The sequence below is a fragment of the Cardiocondyla obscurior genome, linkage group LG16 (assembly GCF_019399895.1).
Source record: "Cardiocondyla obscurior isolate alpha-2009 linkage group LG16, Cobs3.1, whole genome shotgun sequence".
Classification (NCBI taxonomy): Eukaryota; Metazoa; Arthropoda; class Insecta; order Hymenoptera; family Formicidae; genus Cardiocondyla; species Cardiocondyla obscurior.
The window spans coordinates 2,551,072-2,567,016 of NC_091879.1; the positions used below are offsets into that span (position 1 = coordinate 2,551,072).

Here is a 15,945-nt window from a genome sequence, read left to right on the forward strand (position 1 = left end):
AGGCGGAGGAAATTTGATCGACATCCTGCCTTCGATGCGGTTTCTTTCGTTACCCGACAGAGAAACGAGTCGCTTACCCGAACCGACGAAACAAGGTGCTCATAATTTAATAACAGAACAAACGCGGTAAACGCGCCCGTGGAATAAATTTGAAGACCTCCGTCATTATTAATTTTAAATTAAAATTAAATAATACATTTCATCGAAATTATAAAAATACACATTTTATCTAAATGCAATTACCTAATATTATATTTTAAAAAGCCTCTGTGATACGCGGACTCTTTGAGCACACATTTTATTTCACTCTCTTAAAAAAAGAAATATTAAATTCTCTCAAAAACATTATCGCTTTATGGTTAACTGATCATTAGATTAAAAAAGTGTGCAGCTCCACGTGTCTAATTATATAAATTTTCCCCAGTAATTTAAAAGTAATAATACAAAATAATACAAAATAAAAACACGCGATCGTGCGGGTGCAATAATTTTGAAAAGCATTCGAATATGAATCGGTGGCGTTTTCTCCGCGACGTGCAATTAGGGCTGGCCGGCGCGCAGAAGTTGCACCACCTTGCAGTTTACTTTTAATTTCCCGTGTCCTACCGGCGAGGCGTGACGAGAAGCGTCCTTGAGCGGTCGCTTTTTCCCCGAGATCGAAGAGTCACGAAGCAGACGGCTGGAGTCAGGGGTAACCGGCGGCGCGGGGGTTAAACCCGCTGACTGCGAGGTTCCTTGATTGGCTCCATCCGCAGACCTACGTGCTCGTCACAACAGTTCATTCTGGGGGCGCGCACCCCCGTGGCCCTCCGCGTCACCCTCGTCCCGAAATATCGGAATTTCCAAGTGAAACGCTCGCGATTCCCCCCTCCCTTCAACGCCCTGAGGGCTTAAACTGCTAAATGGCTTCCTAACGCGGAAATGATCGGTGTTGTCGAGTTCATTATCGCGAGGCTGAATTTCGTGCGACTCGGTGCCTTTGCGCGATTATTTATCGCGCCTCTCTTTAAATAAACACGGCGGGGCTTTCGCGCGCGTAACGAAATGATATAAAATTTTATAAAGGGAGATCGAGTTTGTTCGTGATGTGTTTCAAAATTAATTTAAAATTTTCGTGCGTAAGTGGTTAATGCGGATTTTAATATCGCGTATTATATTGCGTTTTATGTGTCATTTTAAAAATATTAAATTCGTAAATCTGATATTTTTAATATCGCCGCCACTGAACTTTGCGCTCATTTTCATTACCGAAGATATTAATCACGAACCGCGTTCGCGATAATGTTTTTCGCAAAGTGAAATGTGCCGGGCGAAAATACGCCTTTCTCTAATTGGATTCATCTTCCTTAATTTAAACGAGGCTTTTTTTTTTTATTAACACTTGAAGACAAAACTTACAATTGTAAATTCTTAAAATATTTTATGCGTTTTGTAATTGCAAAAAAAAAAAAAAAAAAGAAAAAAGAAATTTAACGCAATGATATTTAAACCGCAGATTTGCATATTGCCCGCTTAAACGAGAGTTTATTAGCTGTACTAGTAAATGTAAAAGAGTAGACGTGATCTTCACGCGAACGATACGAGATCGCCCGCGAGGTGAGATTCGCGCGCGACAATTTACGACGATATCGTTACGCGCGAGCAAGGGGGACGTTACATCCAATCCTGTTCGAAATTCACGAGGGAGGCTGTCGCAAGGACGGGCCGAGCGTTTGCAGCAATCCATGGAACTTGGTGGCCGCGCCGGGCGTGAACTCGTTCATCTGGACGACACCCGCGAAACCGGGCGACTACTTTCGCGTTATTGCTCAATGTATAATAATTTGGGGCCAGCGACGGACACCGTTTGCCCTCCTCTCGCTCCGCGGCGAACTTAATCCCTCGCGGAGGGCGCGAGCAAGGGGAAAGGGGAGGGGGGGGTGAGTGGACGGTTAGCTGTGCCCGTTTTACCCGCGGCATCGCTCTCTGCGGAGGGTCGTCGAGGTGGCGGCGCTCGGGGGACAGAAGCGCGCGGGAGGAAGAGGGGGCGGGTGGCTACAGGCAAAAGGATCTGCATGGCGGCTCCACCGCGTCGCAAATCACTTAAACTGCGGCTGGAGCTACGCGAGGGCGAGCTCGACTCCGGGCGGAGGGGCGGCGGAGAGGGTCGGTCGGATAGTCGAGGATGCAGGAGACGAGGGCGGGCGTGGGTGGCGGAGGTGTAGGAGGAGGGTGATTATAAGACCGCTCGGGGTTGCTGGCTAGCGAGGTAGTACCATCCGTTATGACTATAAATCTAAGATAACAATAACGTCCCCCGCGCCTCCACGCGTCCCCTTCGCTCTTTCTCGCTCGCGCCCCGGTCCATCTTTCTCCTCTTCGCGCCCGCCGGCGCCCCCGCGCGTGCTCTACCTACCCTCGCTCGTTCGCTCTGACCCCTTTGCTTCTCCTCTCTCGTTTGTCCGGCGGGCATTAATGCCCGCCTGCGCCGAGCCGCTTCGCCGGCCATTCGACGCACGTGTCCTGGCCGCTCGCTGGTGCAGCACACACGCGTCATCGTATCGACATTAACGCCACGACATGTTCGCCGCTACGTCCGCGGGCGCGACGACAGAGACGAGAACTCGCAGAGAGACGGGGCTATAGGCCTGATTAGGAGCGCTCCTTTTGCCATGCATCGAAACGGCCGAGATGAGAGCGCCGGTTCCGGCGCAATGTCAATCCGCGAACGATGTCGCGCGCAAAATTCAACGCGACACGCAATCATAAAAATAATCACGTCGCCATGTCCGTTGCAATTAAGTAAAGTCGTTCTCCATATTTATAGTCTCCGCGGCAATTGAATTAAAACGCGATTGAATTTTTTCTTCTTCTTTTTTTTTTTTTTTTTTGTATTATTTATCGCGGATCGAATTGGAACATTACGGCACGATAAAGTATGATACGCGGCGTTCTGTATGCATAAATCACCGCGCCGGAGTAAAAAGAATGTAACGCGGACGCGCGCCCGCAGCAAAGCTTTTAAGCTGTTTCGCTCTTCGACAAATATCGATGATACAGTATGTCACAACTTGTTTAATAAATTATGAATGTTACGAAACGGCATGACAACAGCAGCTCCCTGAGTGACGTAAATACTAATAATAATAATGACGATAATGTGGATATTGTATCAACTCAAAGGGGTATCGGTGCGTTCGGCTCGACGTCGAAACGGGGGCAAAGCGAAATAATGCCTCAGATGACGCGTTAATTTTACGGTTTATTATAAGATACGCGATTATTGTCGGGCCGAATCGATGACAAATCACGGCCGTAATTCGCGGGGGATCGTACGAGGGCTAATCTTTATCGCGCCGGAAAGGACCGTGCGTCACGCGTATGTTTTCGGCGGAATTAAACTCGTTTGCGCTGATGCAAACGCGGCCGTACCTAGCCATTTGCGCAACGCACCTGCAAATTTATTGATATTAGAGGCAATGAGCGCCGCTACAGCTGGCGCCGCGACCGTATCCCCGCGCAGGCCGGGGCATTATTTCGATAAACACCCGGGAAGAAGCGCGTATCGCGTCACCAACGGCAATAAATAAGAGATAACGCAAAGTTCGCGCCGCGAACTCGAACGTAAGTGCGAACGATAGCCGGCGCGATCGCGCTCTGAGCCGTTTGTCGGAGATACTTTATATCTGCCGAGGAAACAAAGCGGTTTTAAATCTTGGGTGAACAATTTTTTTTTTCTTTCTTTCTTTTTTTACGGTTTAAAATATATAAGTTTTCTATAATTTTTAAATGTGCTCTTCCGAGTATCTTAAGGGGTATTGCTGGACCGTCGCTCCGAAAGTACAAAGGGCTAATTTGCCAAATTGATGCGAGGGCTGAAGTTATCGAATTACGCATCCGCCGACCCGCTTTAGCGAGCCTTATTTGTTAGCGTCTCTTCCTCTTTCTCGTTTCTCCTACCTCTCTCTCTCTCGGACGACAAAGAAACGCGGAACAATATTTCGCCGCTTGAGTTCGCACATCGCGATAACGCCGCTGATTTAACGTTTACGTCGACAACGCTTTTAATTGGGCTTATTGCCGTAAACAGCGTGCGCGTTAATGAAAAGTACCACGGCGCGGCATTACTATTCGGTACATTAAGTCGCCAAATGAAATTCACAATCGATGACCGCGCTGGACCGTCGGCGAAAGAGTAATAATGCATCGCGATAAATATGTATATGAGTTTATCGTAATAATGAGTTCACTGATTCCTGGCACAGAGGGAGAGGGACACACAGAGGTGGGCGGGATTGGCCGTGCAGGACGCGTCGGGGTGGCCTGAGAGGGGCCGGGGGAGGAGGGCGGTCGAAGTTCGGTTATTTTATTGGGAATTTTGGCGAGTCGTCGCTCGAATTTGCGAATCGCGCCTGTTCGATAGCTTTCAAAGGTAAATTAATATCGCGCCATGAACACGTGCCCATCCGATGCACTGATGAGCTTAATGAGAACGGAAGTAAAGAGCCGTGGATAAATGTTACTTTGATCAGGCACTAATTGGGCTCGCGGGCTAAACTCTAATTGTCCGTGAGCTCAAAAGGCAGCAGGCGGAGGATATTTCGACGAATTGATTTTGGCAGAAATAATTTCGCGCCGGTTCTCTCGCGCACAGACCCGGACCGCCGCCGCCGCCGCCGTCGTTTGTGCGCCGCCGTTTTGCGAGAGACACAGAGGCTAATCCGAGGGGATGGACCGGCGAAACGCGGCGGGTGCAACGTGTCCGTCCCGCAATAAGGAAAATGCAGGAATGAAGAGCCGTTTGGGTACATCTGCTGCTGCGTCGTCCATCACGTCCGTTCCGCCGGGCCCGGCTAATACACGTATAATTACTCCTTTCTAAGATTTATTTTAATTAGCCCCTATATCTTCTCTAACGACCGGCGCTCTGATTTAGCACAAACTGTTTCATCCCTACTGGCGGTGGCGTAACGTCTCCGCCGGCCTGAAGCCCTTTTACGGCCCCCTCAACCCGCTAAAGCGGCGTCCTTCTTGCGTAGCGGACGTGTTAAAAACTAGGGCGACCCGCTCGAGGTCCAGATAAACCCGCGTATCGCCGTGATAGGACAATAAACGCAGAGATGGTCGTAAATACGGATCGCCTTCTGACTCTTCGTTAATTATCCGCGGCACGCCAGAACGATATATCACGCGCGCCAACTTATTGCACGAGGGCCGACGTAAATGTCAACTTTTCTATTCTCAAGTTATGATCCAATTATATTTAACCATTTAAAGTGTCCGATGTCACGAAGGTTTCAAGCGCACCAGTTGTATTAGGAGAATACGCGCAATTTTTTTTTTTTTTTCGTACCTTTAACATTCCGATAAATCATCTTCTACGAGACGCGATCATATTATAGATCTCTTTTTATTAATATAAATTTTAATTTGGAAAATAACGCAGGCTCTTAAAAAATTAAAAATACATTTATTCTCGGGAATACTCCAAAATTTAAATAAGAGTTTTTTTTTGTCTATTCCCATAAATCGCTTTTAATAGAATTTTATCCCGTGGAAATTTTTTTTCGCGTGTTCACGAATTTATTTCGGCTCTCGAAAATCGAGGGGATTTATCGTTGCGTTTTTGAATACGTTGCCTCCAGAGACAATTGTAACAGTTAACGGTTTAACAGACGCTAACGCCGCGCCGATAAACTCGCTCGATTAACGGTGTCGGTTATTCGCGACGGTATGCGATCGGTGTTCCTAAGGGTGGCACTAAATCAGCCTCTGACGTCCCGACCCGGTCTTAGCTCGGTTTTCGCCGGTAATATTGTTATCATTAGTGATTAGGAGCGGCCGTCGGCGGTGAGGGTGCGAGTTAACCAAGAAGACGGGGGTGGGCTCGAGGAGAGAAGGGCCCTCTTCGTTAGCCGTGCTCGCTGGGTGGCGCGGCCCGCTCGCTCCATTAACCCGTTCATAGGCGATCCAGCGTCGTGGCGTCGTCTCACACCCCCGTAAGCCGGTAGTAAATCACCTCCGGCTCCCACCGGCACCCTTCGCGCTCCATTCCCACCCGCCCCCGTTGTCTCGGAAGCCGTAACGGCGCGCAAACCCGAAACTCAAGCCAAACATACGAACAGCCAACGTCGAGTTGGGCGCGGAGGGGTGTAAGATCGCCCGCGAATCCGTAATCGCCGTAAACCTGAGGACTTAGGCGGCCGGGGCCGCGGATTCGCTATCTGCGTGTACACACATGTGCTCACACGGCGAAAGGTGAAAAGGCGCGTGCGCGCGTGCACGAGCCTCTCGCGGCGCAAAGCGGAGAACGCGCCGGACGAAAGGGCGACGGAGAAAGACGCCGAGAGATGTAGCGGGACGGGGAAAACATCGGCGGTTGCCTCTAGCCTAAATCTATATTTCCACCGCCCATATTCCCGTATCTGTTCATCTGGTGCCGGCGACCTAACCGTGGCAGAAGCGTTTCGCGCCACCTTACCCCTTTCATCCCGCGTCCCCCGTCCCGTCGAGGGGGAGGGTGAGGGATCTCGTTGCCGTTCCGTGCTCCCGAACGACCACCTACGCTTCGAACTCGCACCCTCTTTCGCCTCTCTCCGCCCCGCTAAGCGACAAATCCTCGTGGCGCTCCTACGGACCGGTACAGCGCGACGGCACGAGCACATTTCCCTGAAATACGACGTCCCCGGGAGCATAAACGCCGTTACTATTCCCACAAGTTGTAACTGGTGTTAATTATTGACTTGATATATATATACATATATATATAATACATATATATGCGCGCACACATACGTATGCCGAGCCGCGTGGGTCGCGGGGGGATGTTCAAGCACTCACAGCGCGGGGTGAGTTTGCACAAGTGGAGTTATTCGCGCGCGACGCTCTCTGCCGATATCTGATTATCGTCCGTCTTTGGCGCGATAGCGCAAATAATTAAACGCTCCGTAGTTCTCCTCTCTCGCGCGTTTCTACCCGCGGAAGGATCGGCCCCCGTGAAACGAGAACCAGGCGGATTCCGTTGCGTTTTCGAAGTTACCTCTCGCCGTCACTGTCGAGGTCGAACTTATATTTAAAAAAAAATAATTCAGTTAATAATCTAATCTTTTTTTCTTTTTTTTTACACTCATAAAACGTATGTCTATTATTGGGTTTTAATAACGCAATTTAATAAATTAAATTCTTTAAAGAAAGTATTTGCTTACAAGAATTTTCTACGGTTAAAAAATAATTATAATCTAGGAGAACAAACTAATATAAATATTTTAATGAAGTAATGACGAGGGGAGTAATTTGCCGCTCGGATTTACGAGATGTGCTGTCCTCCTTTAACTGCCTTTCTTCGCGGGCGCGCTCCGCCGGATCTTTTGCGGCCCTCTCCCTTTTTACGCACGGTAAATTTCTCGTGGGTCGCATGGGACAGATGCCCGGAGTTTACCCCACGATGACGCCGCAGCAGCCGCATTCCGCGCGGCTGTCTCGGGCGCCGTCGCGCGCTGAAGGGAGCATTAAACGAGGATTTACGAAAACAGGCGGTCGGAAAAAAGGTCTGGCCATCGCGTGCGCCACCCGTGTTTGTACATTTGCGAATATTCCCCGGCGCGCGTGATTTTCATTTTTCATAAAAGGAGAGCGCACGCCGGAAGAAACTTGGAGAGGACGGCGCCGAGCGACGGCGTTATTAAGGGATCTTTGTACCGCGCCGGAGAATTCAGCTATTGTGATACGTGATGCGCGATTCCATTACTTTAATATTCGATAAATAAGCGAGGAGGGTGCACGATTGCATGACTCATTAGCGCGTTTCGTTTCTACGTTCTATTTGACAAAAAAAAAAAAAAAATTTAATTTTTTAATTTAACTAATGTTAATTTTTATACAAGTTGGATTGCTGTTTTCTGATTTAAGCGTCTCTTTAATTTATTTATCGTTATTTCTTTTTTAATGTATAGAGATGTCTCATGGATTCATAATGGTATGAATAAGCGAGCAGATGATATCACGAATGCGGCGATATCAGGTGTACGGCACGCGGGGGCGAATTAACGCAAAGAAAGGGTCGATGCGAGCTGAAAGTGTCGAGGGAAGGGGCTTGATACCGCAGCAGGCAAAACGGTGCCTGCAGACGCTCGGTTGTTAAGCAGTAAGCATGAAAGATGGTGATGCCGCCCGAGGGAACTCCTTCCGCTACTTTCATTATTAAAGGTCCCTTCATAATTGACGGACTTGCCACGCAGTTTTCAGCGGAACTCGGCGCCGGTCTCTCGTGAAACCATCCCACCGACTGAGTGGTGTCGCGAACTTTTTCCCACCTCCTGCAGGCGATGCCCAGCGAACTGAATCGAATCGCGAACGCATTCGGATATCCGCGAACTTTGACGCGCGCTTGCCCTAAAACGATCCCGTTTACTCGAATATCAAAATAAAATAATATAAAAATCATCAAATCTGTTTATTTCGCAAGGTTTCGCAATTTTGCAACCGAAAGACCCTCTGAAATTGCACGTTACAAATTTCCGCGGCGGTCACGCTATCCCGAGTAAGAATGTGCGCACAAAGCGGGCCGATAAAATTTTCAAAGTGCGCGCATTCTCGTGCACGGTTACCGTCTGACCGCAGATAAATCTGGTGGCAGGGGTACGTTATTTCGCGGGACGAACCGATCGCGGCGAGCAGTTCGTTTGTCGTTTCGATTTGTTTCTAGAGGGAAGGTACTTTCTAAACATCCGAGTCGTGTGTGGAAGGGCACCCCTCGTCTCCCGCCGACGCATACCCCGCCGTCGTAGGAAGCATCCGGCTAAATTGAAAGTTCCGTCTGAGAGGGAAATACATTTGTAAATGAAACAGGAGTCGCGGGCGTATGCCGGCGGGAGCCCGCGGCTATTCAATCTAACCGGGGCACAAAGCTAATAGAAATCCTACGTCTTTCGCATAAAGGAAACCGTGAAATAAAATCGAATGTGAATCCTCTTGCGCGGGCTTACCAATAACTTGAGCGCTCGCTCGCGAGATTAGCGGAATCAGCCCGGCGCTCGCCAATCGAGAAACGCCGCCGACCGCACGAAAACAGATCTCGGGACGCTAGCCCGTCGCCGATCTCTCCGCGAGGTAGATAAATAATTAAGAAATTTCGATCCGGATGGCTTCTCGTCGAAGCTGCGATTGCACGCGATTTACTTTCGAATTATGACCGCTCGGAACGAGACGGGCTGTGAAGTTAAATATTGATCGATATGTTTAATAGATATTTAAATTAATTGTCGCGTTTGGTCGTCTCGCTGTTAAATAATTTTGTTAACTGTGCTGAGTAAGCACGAAATACATATTATTCAACTCACGTTTTGTTTGTCGCGATGTACGATCGCGTATACGTATTTGCCGTATTAATGTAATAGTAAATAAGTTACTAATGCTACCTATCTAATTATCTTTCATTGTTTTTTGGTGAACGAGCAATGCAGGGGTCTAACATTTATTCGAACGACGCTCATTTAAATATTTGCGAGTTTTACTCTCCGATCGGAGAAGTATTTACGTGAATTAATTAATGTTATTATCATCCGTTGAATTTTTCATGCAGAGATGAATAAAATTGCGGGCTTAATGAATCAAGAAAATGAGATTGCTGCAGAAAGTGTGACGGCTTATTTCGTTTATTTATTAAAATTACACGATTCCTCGGTTTTTCGATTAGCGGAAAAACGCGACTGGCGTCGTGACGCATTTACTTGTGAAATACCACCGTAATTAATCCCACATTTTACAATTAAAAACAACGAAAAAAAAAATTGATGCGACTTACCAATCTGCATCAGCGGAGTTGTATAATTCAGCTGGTGACTGTAACATAAAAAAGAAAATATTAATGAAAATATGTCAGTTGATTAATGAGATTAATAAAAAAAATGATTTTTTTTTAATTTATACTTACTTAAAAGATGCTCCGCCGATGTATGATGCCCCCCGGGCCTGCTCCTCCTCTCAGATGGGACGTGTCGAGTCATCCTTCCGCGCACAAGTCACTCGCGAACACCCCGGCCGTGATTTTACAGTCGCGGAAAATTACTCGATGATCACGTTCGCGCGTTCCACGTTCGGCACTCGCGTTTAGAATTAAGCCGTGCGAAAAAAATACGACCGAATACTTAACGAAACTCCCGGGCCGACCGACGAACCGACTGCGGTTCGTATGATTCTCAATATCGGCGGTAACGATACTTTGTTCACGACTGCGGGATGCAACTGCGTCGATCTGTAACAAAAAGAAATATCAAGTTTAATCGTAGTTATCGTGCCGGAAGGGTTTTCGTTAAACAGAAGCGCGAATTACTTTCGATACGGAGACATGTGCTTGCTGTGCAGTGCGTAGTACGTGTGTGCTCGCGCGACCGCTGGAGAAGGACAGAGCGAGAGTGGGAGTAGTGGGGGAATATACCTAGCGTGAGTCACGTACGCTCGCGCTCGCTTATCACCCCCCTTCCCCCCCGGCTACCTATCTATTACTTTCGTTCGATTTAAATGTAATATTTCATTAGAATGTCCAGACAAAGACGGTACTTGACAAAGATGAAAGCATCAGGTCGTCCTCGATCTCGAAAATCGCGAAGACCGTCTTTGCCTGGACATATTAATTAAATATTAAAATTAAATTGAAACTCAAAATCGCCGACTTGACAGCCGACGTTGACTCTCGCTTGGCGTGAAGCAAGTCAAGCGAGAGAGAATTAATCAGCGTCGGTTTTAAGCGGCAACAATTAAAAAGCTAATTTTTTATAGAGAGGATCTTGGTCACGTAAATTCGGCGTTTTATCGATGAATTATTAAAATCTAGTTCGAGACGTGTTTGCTGCGTCAATTTGCAAAACGTGCGCGTATCGAGATCGTTAATTTTTTTTTTTTTATGGCGTTCTTTAGTTGAAGGAAAGTATCACATTGTCGCATTCTGATATTTAACGTTCGCAATTTGTAATTAAATGTGCTTTCGTCGAATGAGTGTGTCACAAAAAAAAAAAATTAGTAATAGGAAAAAAAAGAAAAAATAAATAAAAAAAAGAAAGAAAGGTTGGAGGAGACATTGGACGGTAGCGCAGTAATCACGGGGTGCATTCATTTATTCCGTTGCTTATTATTTGCGAAACAAAACCCTTTATTACCTCATGCATGCAATAATATTATTTTTTATATATTAATCTCTTTAGCAACGCCAGCTTATGCAGGCGCATTTAGTTTATTATTGTTGATAAAAAGGAGCACGACAATAGCGAATGAATTTACCGCAGTATTTTTAATTATTTCCATTCTTTTCATTTTCGTTCAATTGCTATTTGTTTAATTGGATTTAAAAGTCAAATAAAATATAACGGGATAAAAAATTGAATCACTCTTTTTCAAAGTTTTACAAATTTACTTCTGAGATTAATTATTTTGCGGGCTGTTTTAATTTGAATGTATTCCTTTGTTTACAGTTCAACGAAGGCGTCACGGCCGCGCCGCATCCGAGCATCGCATCGGTAAGCGAGAAATTATTTTTTTATTCCTTTTTATTTTAAGGATGAATATTTTTTCCGCACTTTCAGACCGTGTTTGTTGCACAGTTAAATTATATCGCATTAACTTAAAATTCGTCGAACACTCTTAGATTTATTTTAACGATAGCGCTATTACCGCAGTTCCCATTTCCGTATCGCAGGATCCAGCAGTCGCGGAATATCCGTCTAAGTTCGTGCGGAGAAATTTCGAGAGGAGAGAAACGCGCGCGCGCGATTCTCGTGGCTCTCCCGGCGAGATCGATCGAGAATTCTTTTAGCGTGAGAGCTCGCCCGTTTCAGGAGGAATTAAGGTTAAGATTTAATTTCTGATTAGGCGGCATCGTGCTCTCCCGTGGGAGCAATCTCGCTCGGCCATTGTGACTGACAGAAACGCGCGATTCCACGAGATGGAAGGACCGACCGGCATACGAATCGCCTGCTTTAACCACTTCCAGCTAGCATTTCGACTAATAACGACTAACCCTCTAGCAGCATTCTACCTATAATGGTATGCGCTAGCGCGAATCTCCCATTTCCCTGTATATACATATACATATAGATACGTAACGAAAGCACGGATTTCCTATCCGTTGAAGAAGCAGCTTCTTATCGTGCGGCCGTCTGCACCTTCTCGCCGGAGCGGTTTTGCGGCGCGAATGACGACAATGCGAAGCTTATCGCTTCTCTGCTAGACAAATTTTCGTATTATCGCGAAATGCGTCATATGATGGAAAGAACATGTACGAAATTCTGTCGAGATTTAGTGATTCGCTAAATTAACTCGGTTAGTTGTCACGTGTCAATTAACATTTTATTGGGTAGCCGGCATTACGAGAAACATCGAAAATTTAATCTGCGTAATCCCGCGTTTTCATTTTCGCACTCGTAATTTAATCGCATTTATTTCGTCTCCTCGCGAAGGACTCGCGGCCGATGGAACGTCACGATTGTCGGTGGCGGATGCACAAACGCGTGCTCGACGGAAACGGGCCGGCAGGTCCAGCAAGGCGCGGATAATGTCGCGATGCGCGGTCGAAGGAGCACGCCGCGGAATTAAGATTCCGAGGAGGACGAATTTCTGGAATCTCGGTATTAGACTAACGCCGGGCTTAAGTCCTCAAGATAATTTACCGTTCAAACGTTAACCGGGCGCGGGTGGGCTCCTCCGGTCGGATGCACGGGGCGGATGAGAGCGGAGAAGAAAGACGGGGTGAAGGGGCAAGAGGGAAAGGAAGAGGGGGGGAGGAAAGGAGAGTAACGTTCTCCTGGGCCTGACAACGCCACGACGACTCCCGGCTCCCGGAGCTTTTTACCCTCGCTGCCGGTGACACATTTCTTGATTTTCAGAACAATGGCGCCATGCGGCAAGGAGGGTGTGTAAGACCGCGTGGTAAACAAGGTAGTACACGTACCTGGCAAGTAAGTACATGAAGCCGGGCCGGGCGGCGTGGCGATTCAGAATGCGCGTCGCGTACCGTAACGCCGTTTCCCCCGGGCGGTCGTAGAATCGAACACGGTAACCCCGCGAAAATTCGCGGAGAAAAGCACGGCGGAGGAATGCCTCGCGCAGGGACCGCCGCCGGAGGACGACCTTTTTAAGAATCGCGCCGGGAAAGGATCTCCGGGGGCCGACTCCGGTATTCCCTTTACGTTTCCCGTATCTAGATCGGGACCCCTCGCGGCGAATGCGAATCCGGGAAATGACGTTCGGGGAGTATCGAAGTCATCGAGGGAACGCGGGGAGGGAGGGAATATTTATCGATGTTATTTAGATTCGGACGGCGGCAGGCTGCAGCGCGGTTGTGTATGGAGAACGCGCACTCGCTATTGCCGGTATTCCCTTTGACTCCCTTTGGGAGGCGGTATGTCTTTCTCGCTGGCAATTGCCGGCGTCAGCGAGGCGGAATTCTAATGGCGCGGATTTTAATTAGATTAGAGTTAATTAGATTGTTGCGTTATATTCGGCGTTCATGTAAGCGCAATTAAATTTCGCGCAATTAATTGTTTAGGCATGAATCAGGCCGAAATGTCTTTTTGGGAGAGCCAGTGGACTCGCGTATTAATAACCAGGCGATTACGTTCGCTCCTAATTTTCCGAATATACAATTAACGGCCGATTACACTCGCCGGTAAAACCGGGAGTCAGAGATCGAACAATACTCGGGGCTGCTTAAGATTCGAACATGCGATATCAGACGAGGAGTACCACGTCCTTCGCGCAAGATCCAGACGGAGCCGACAATGCGATCCGCGCGCTCGATATCGTCGTTTTATCTCAGAATTGACAAGTTCTACGTGGATAATAAGAGAAAGATGAACGAAGAAGAGAACGAGAGAGGGCGAGGTAGAATAGGGCTGAAGGACGCGCGGTATTAGTGGGAAGAAAGGGAAGAAAGAGCGACAGACGTCTCGTTCTGGCCAGACGGTGGACGGAGCCACTCGCAAGAGAACTCCTGCAACCGAAGGGATGAACTAGCGTCGGATGATTATTTCGTGGATCTCCGGGATTGAATCCGCGTTGGAGGGTGCTCGAGGGTGCGTCCAGGCCTTCGAGAATGAGAGTCCGTCGGCTCGGCTTTTCATCCGGTACGACCTTCCCCGCTGACTGCGACCGCCACTCCCGGCACCACGGGGGTGTCACGAGCCAGCCCAGCGTCGCCGACATTCCCCTTCCTCCCCCGTTTCCTTTTCCTCTCCTCCTCGGTCGCGAGCTCGCCGCCACCCCCGAAGGAGCTCTTTATCTAACCGCGAATAATCGGACAATTTTCCACGTCACCGCGCTCGCTCGTCTTGCGACGAGCACTCGCCGCGTCTATCCCCCCCGTTCTTCCCCGGCTTCTGCGAGGAGGCAAAAGGGAATCGAGGATGGCGAGAGGTTATCGCGGCCCTCGTCGTGAATCACGAGTATCGCGAGCTCGCAGCCGCTCGAAAAACCATCAGTCTTGTCGCTCGAGAGTGAGAGAAGGCGCGTGACACGAGCCTCGGCATCTTCGAGTGATACGCACATATCAGATCGTAGATAAGGTTCGAAGTCTACGTCGAAGAATTGATCGTCGACGTTAAACTAATATTTCTCTTTCCTATTTAATTCAATTTTAAATTTTAATTTCTCTATTTAGCTTTATTTTTAACGCCCTGTACTTATCATACGGACAAAAATAATCTTTAATCGGCAATTTGATAAAAAATGACAAACTATTAAATAAAAGATCCGAGCTACGGCTCACGAGCGTCTCTCACGTCTTTAATGCAGCTTGACGTCGCGAATGGGACGCGGGTCAAATTTTAATCACCTCGCGCGAGAGTATCTTCTGCCCCAGTTTCGAAGTGCAGATTCGCGTTCCGGAATGTCAGGGTGAATCAGTCAGGGGGTCGAAAGACGCGGCGCGATTCTATTTAGCGGCACGTCGTTTGACGGGGTTTATTGGGGGTGCAACAGGTCGGGTTAGACTGGAGTGTGTTCTCTCACCACCATCATTAGTCAACGTCACCACCCGGCTCTCTCTCGCTGTGTACCTACCTCCACGCTCGCCTCCGTTCTCTCTGTTCCACCCCTTGCCGCTCCCACCCCCTGCGCCCTCCCGCCACCTCTCTGTCTCCCTCTGTATCTATTACCGGTATAACGTCGACTACTAAATCGCCCGGCGCCTCCACCAGCCGCTCGGTCATGCGTGCGGCTTCACCTCGAAATCGCGGAAACGCTTCGTAACGGTTCGTTCAACTAACTGTTTCACTACGCAATTCCAACTGTAAAACAGAAACGTACATACCCCGGGACTCGTGGAATAACGACCGTTAACTGAAAACGCTAATGAGCGTAAGATCTATTTTTTTTTTTTTTTTCTTTTTAAATAAAAGATTTATCGCGTTTGTCACGTATATCACGATTGCGCGTCTCATTTTTAATCTTACCGACTAATATCTGATCTGATTTTTATTTTTAAAATTTACGTGAGGTATCCGGTGTAAATTTGGATCGAGGATCAAATGCGCCACGCGCATACTAAAATCGATAATACTTTACAAGCGGTACTCCACGTGATCGATCACCGCGTGAATATCGCGTATTAACGCCGCTCGCGTTCTGTCGCTAACAGGGTTGTCCGCGGACCATTCCGGCAATTCAAATTTCGGGTAGGCAGATCCCCTAATGCCCGAAACAGCAGTCCGCAGCTTCCCGGCGCGAGATCGCCACCGAAACGTCTCGCCAGACGCGCGCGATTGTTAAACCATGCGCCGGATATCATAACACCGGAAAAGCAGTAACAGCGATACCGCGGGCCCTGCCGCCTCGTCGGATCGCGTAATCCCGGCAGGATCATCCCATTGTTGTTTAGCCCACGTGTGGATACGAGCTTTAGAGTTTCACGAGCAGAAGCCGCACTTCCCTCGCGCTCTTTCTCTCGCCGAGCTATATTTCCCGCGGTCCCCGCGCTCT

General features: G+C 48.1%; 1 long non-coding RNA gene across 1 annotated transcript in view; it reads right to left on the reverse strand.

Annotated features, from left to right (window-relative positions):
- LOC139108925 (uncharacterized) overlaps positions 1 to 15,945 on the reverse strand; it is a 104,387-nt gene that overhangs the window by 32,152 nt on the left and 56,290 nt on the right. Inside the window, exons 4-5 of the long non-coding RNA XR_011546747.1 lie at positions 9,911 to 10,231; positions 9,782 to 9,819 (exon numbers count right to left, since the gene is read on the reverse strand). This is a non-coding gene — a long non-coding RNA (uncharacterized lncRNA). The remainder of the gene's footprint in view (positions 1 to 9,781; positions 9,820 to 9,910; positions 10,232 to 15,945) is intronic.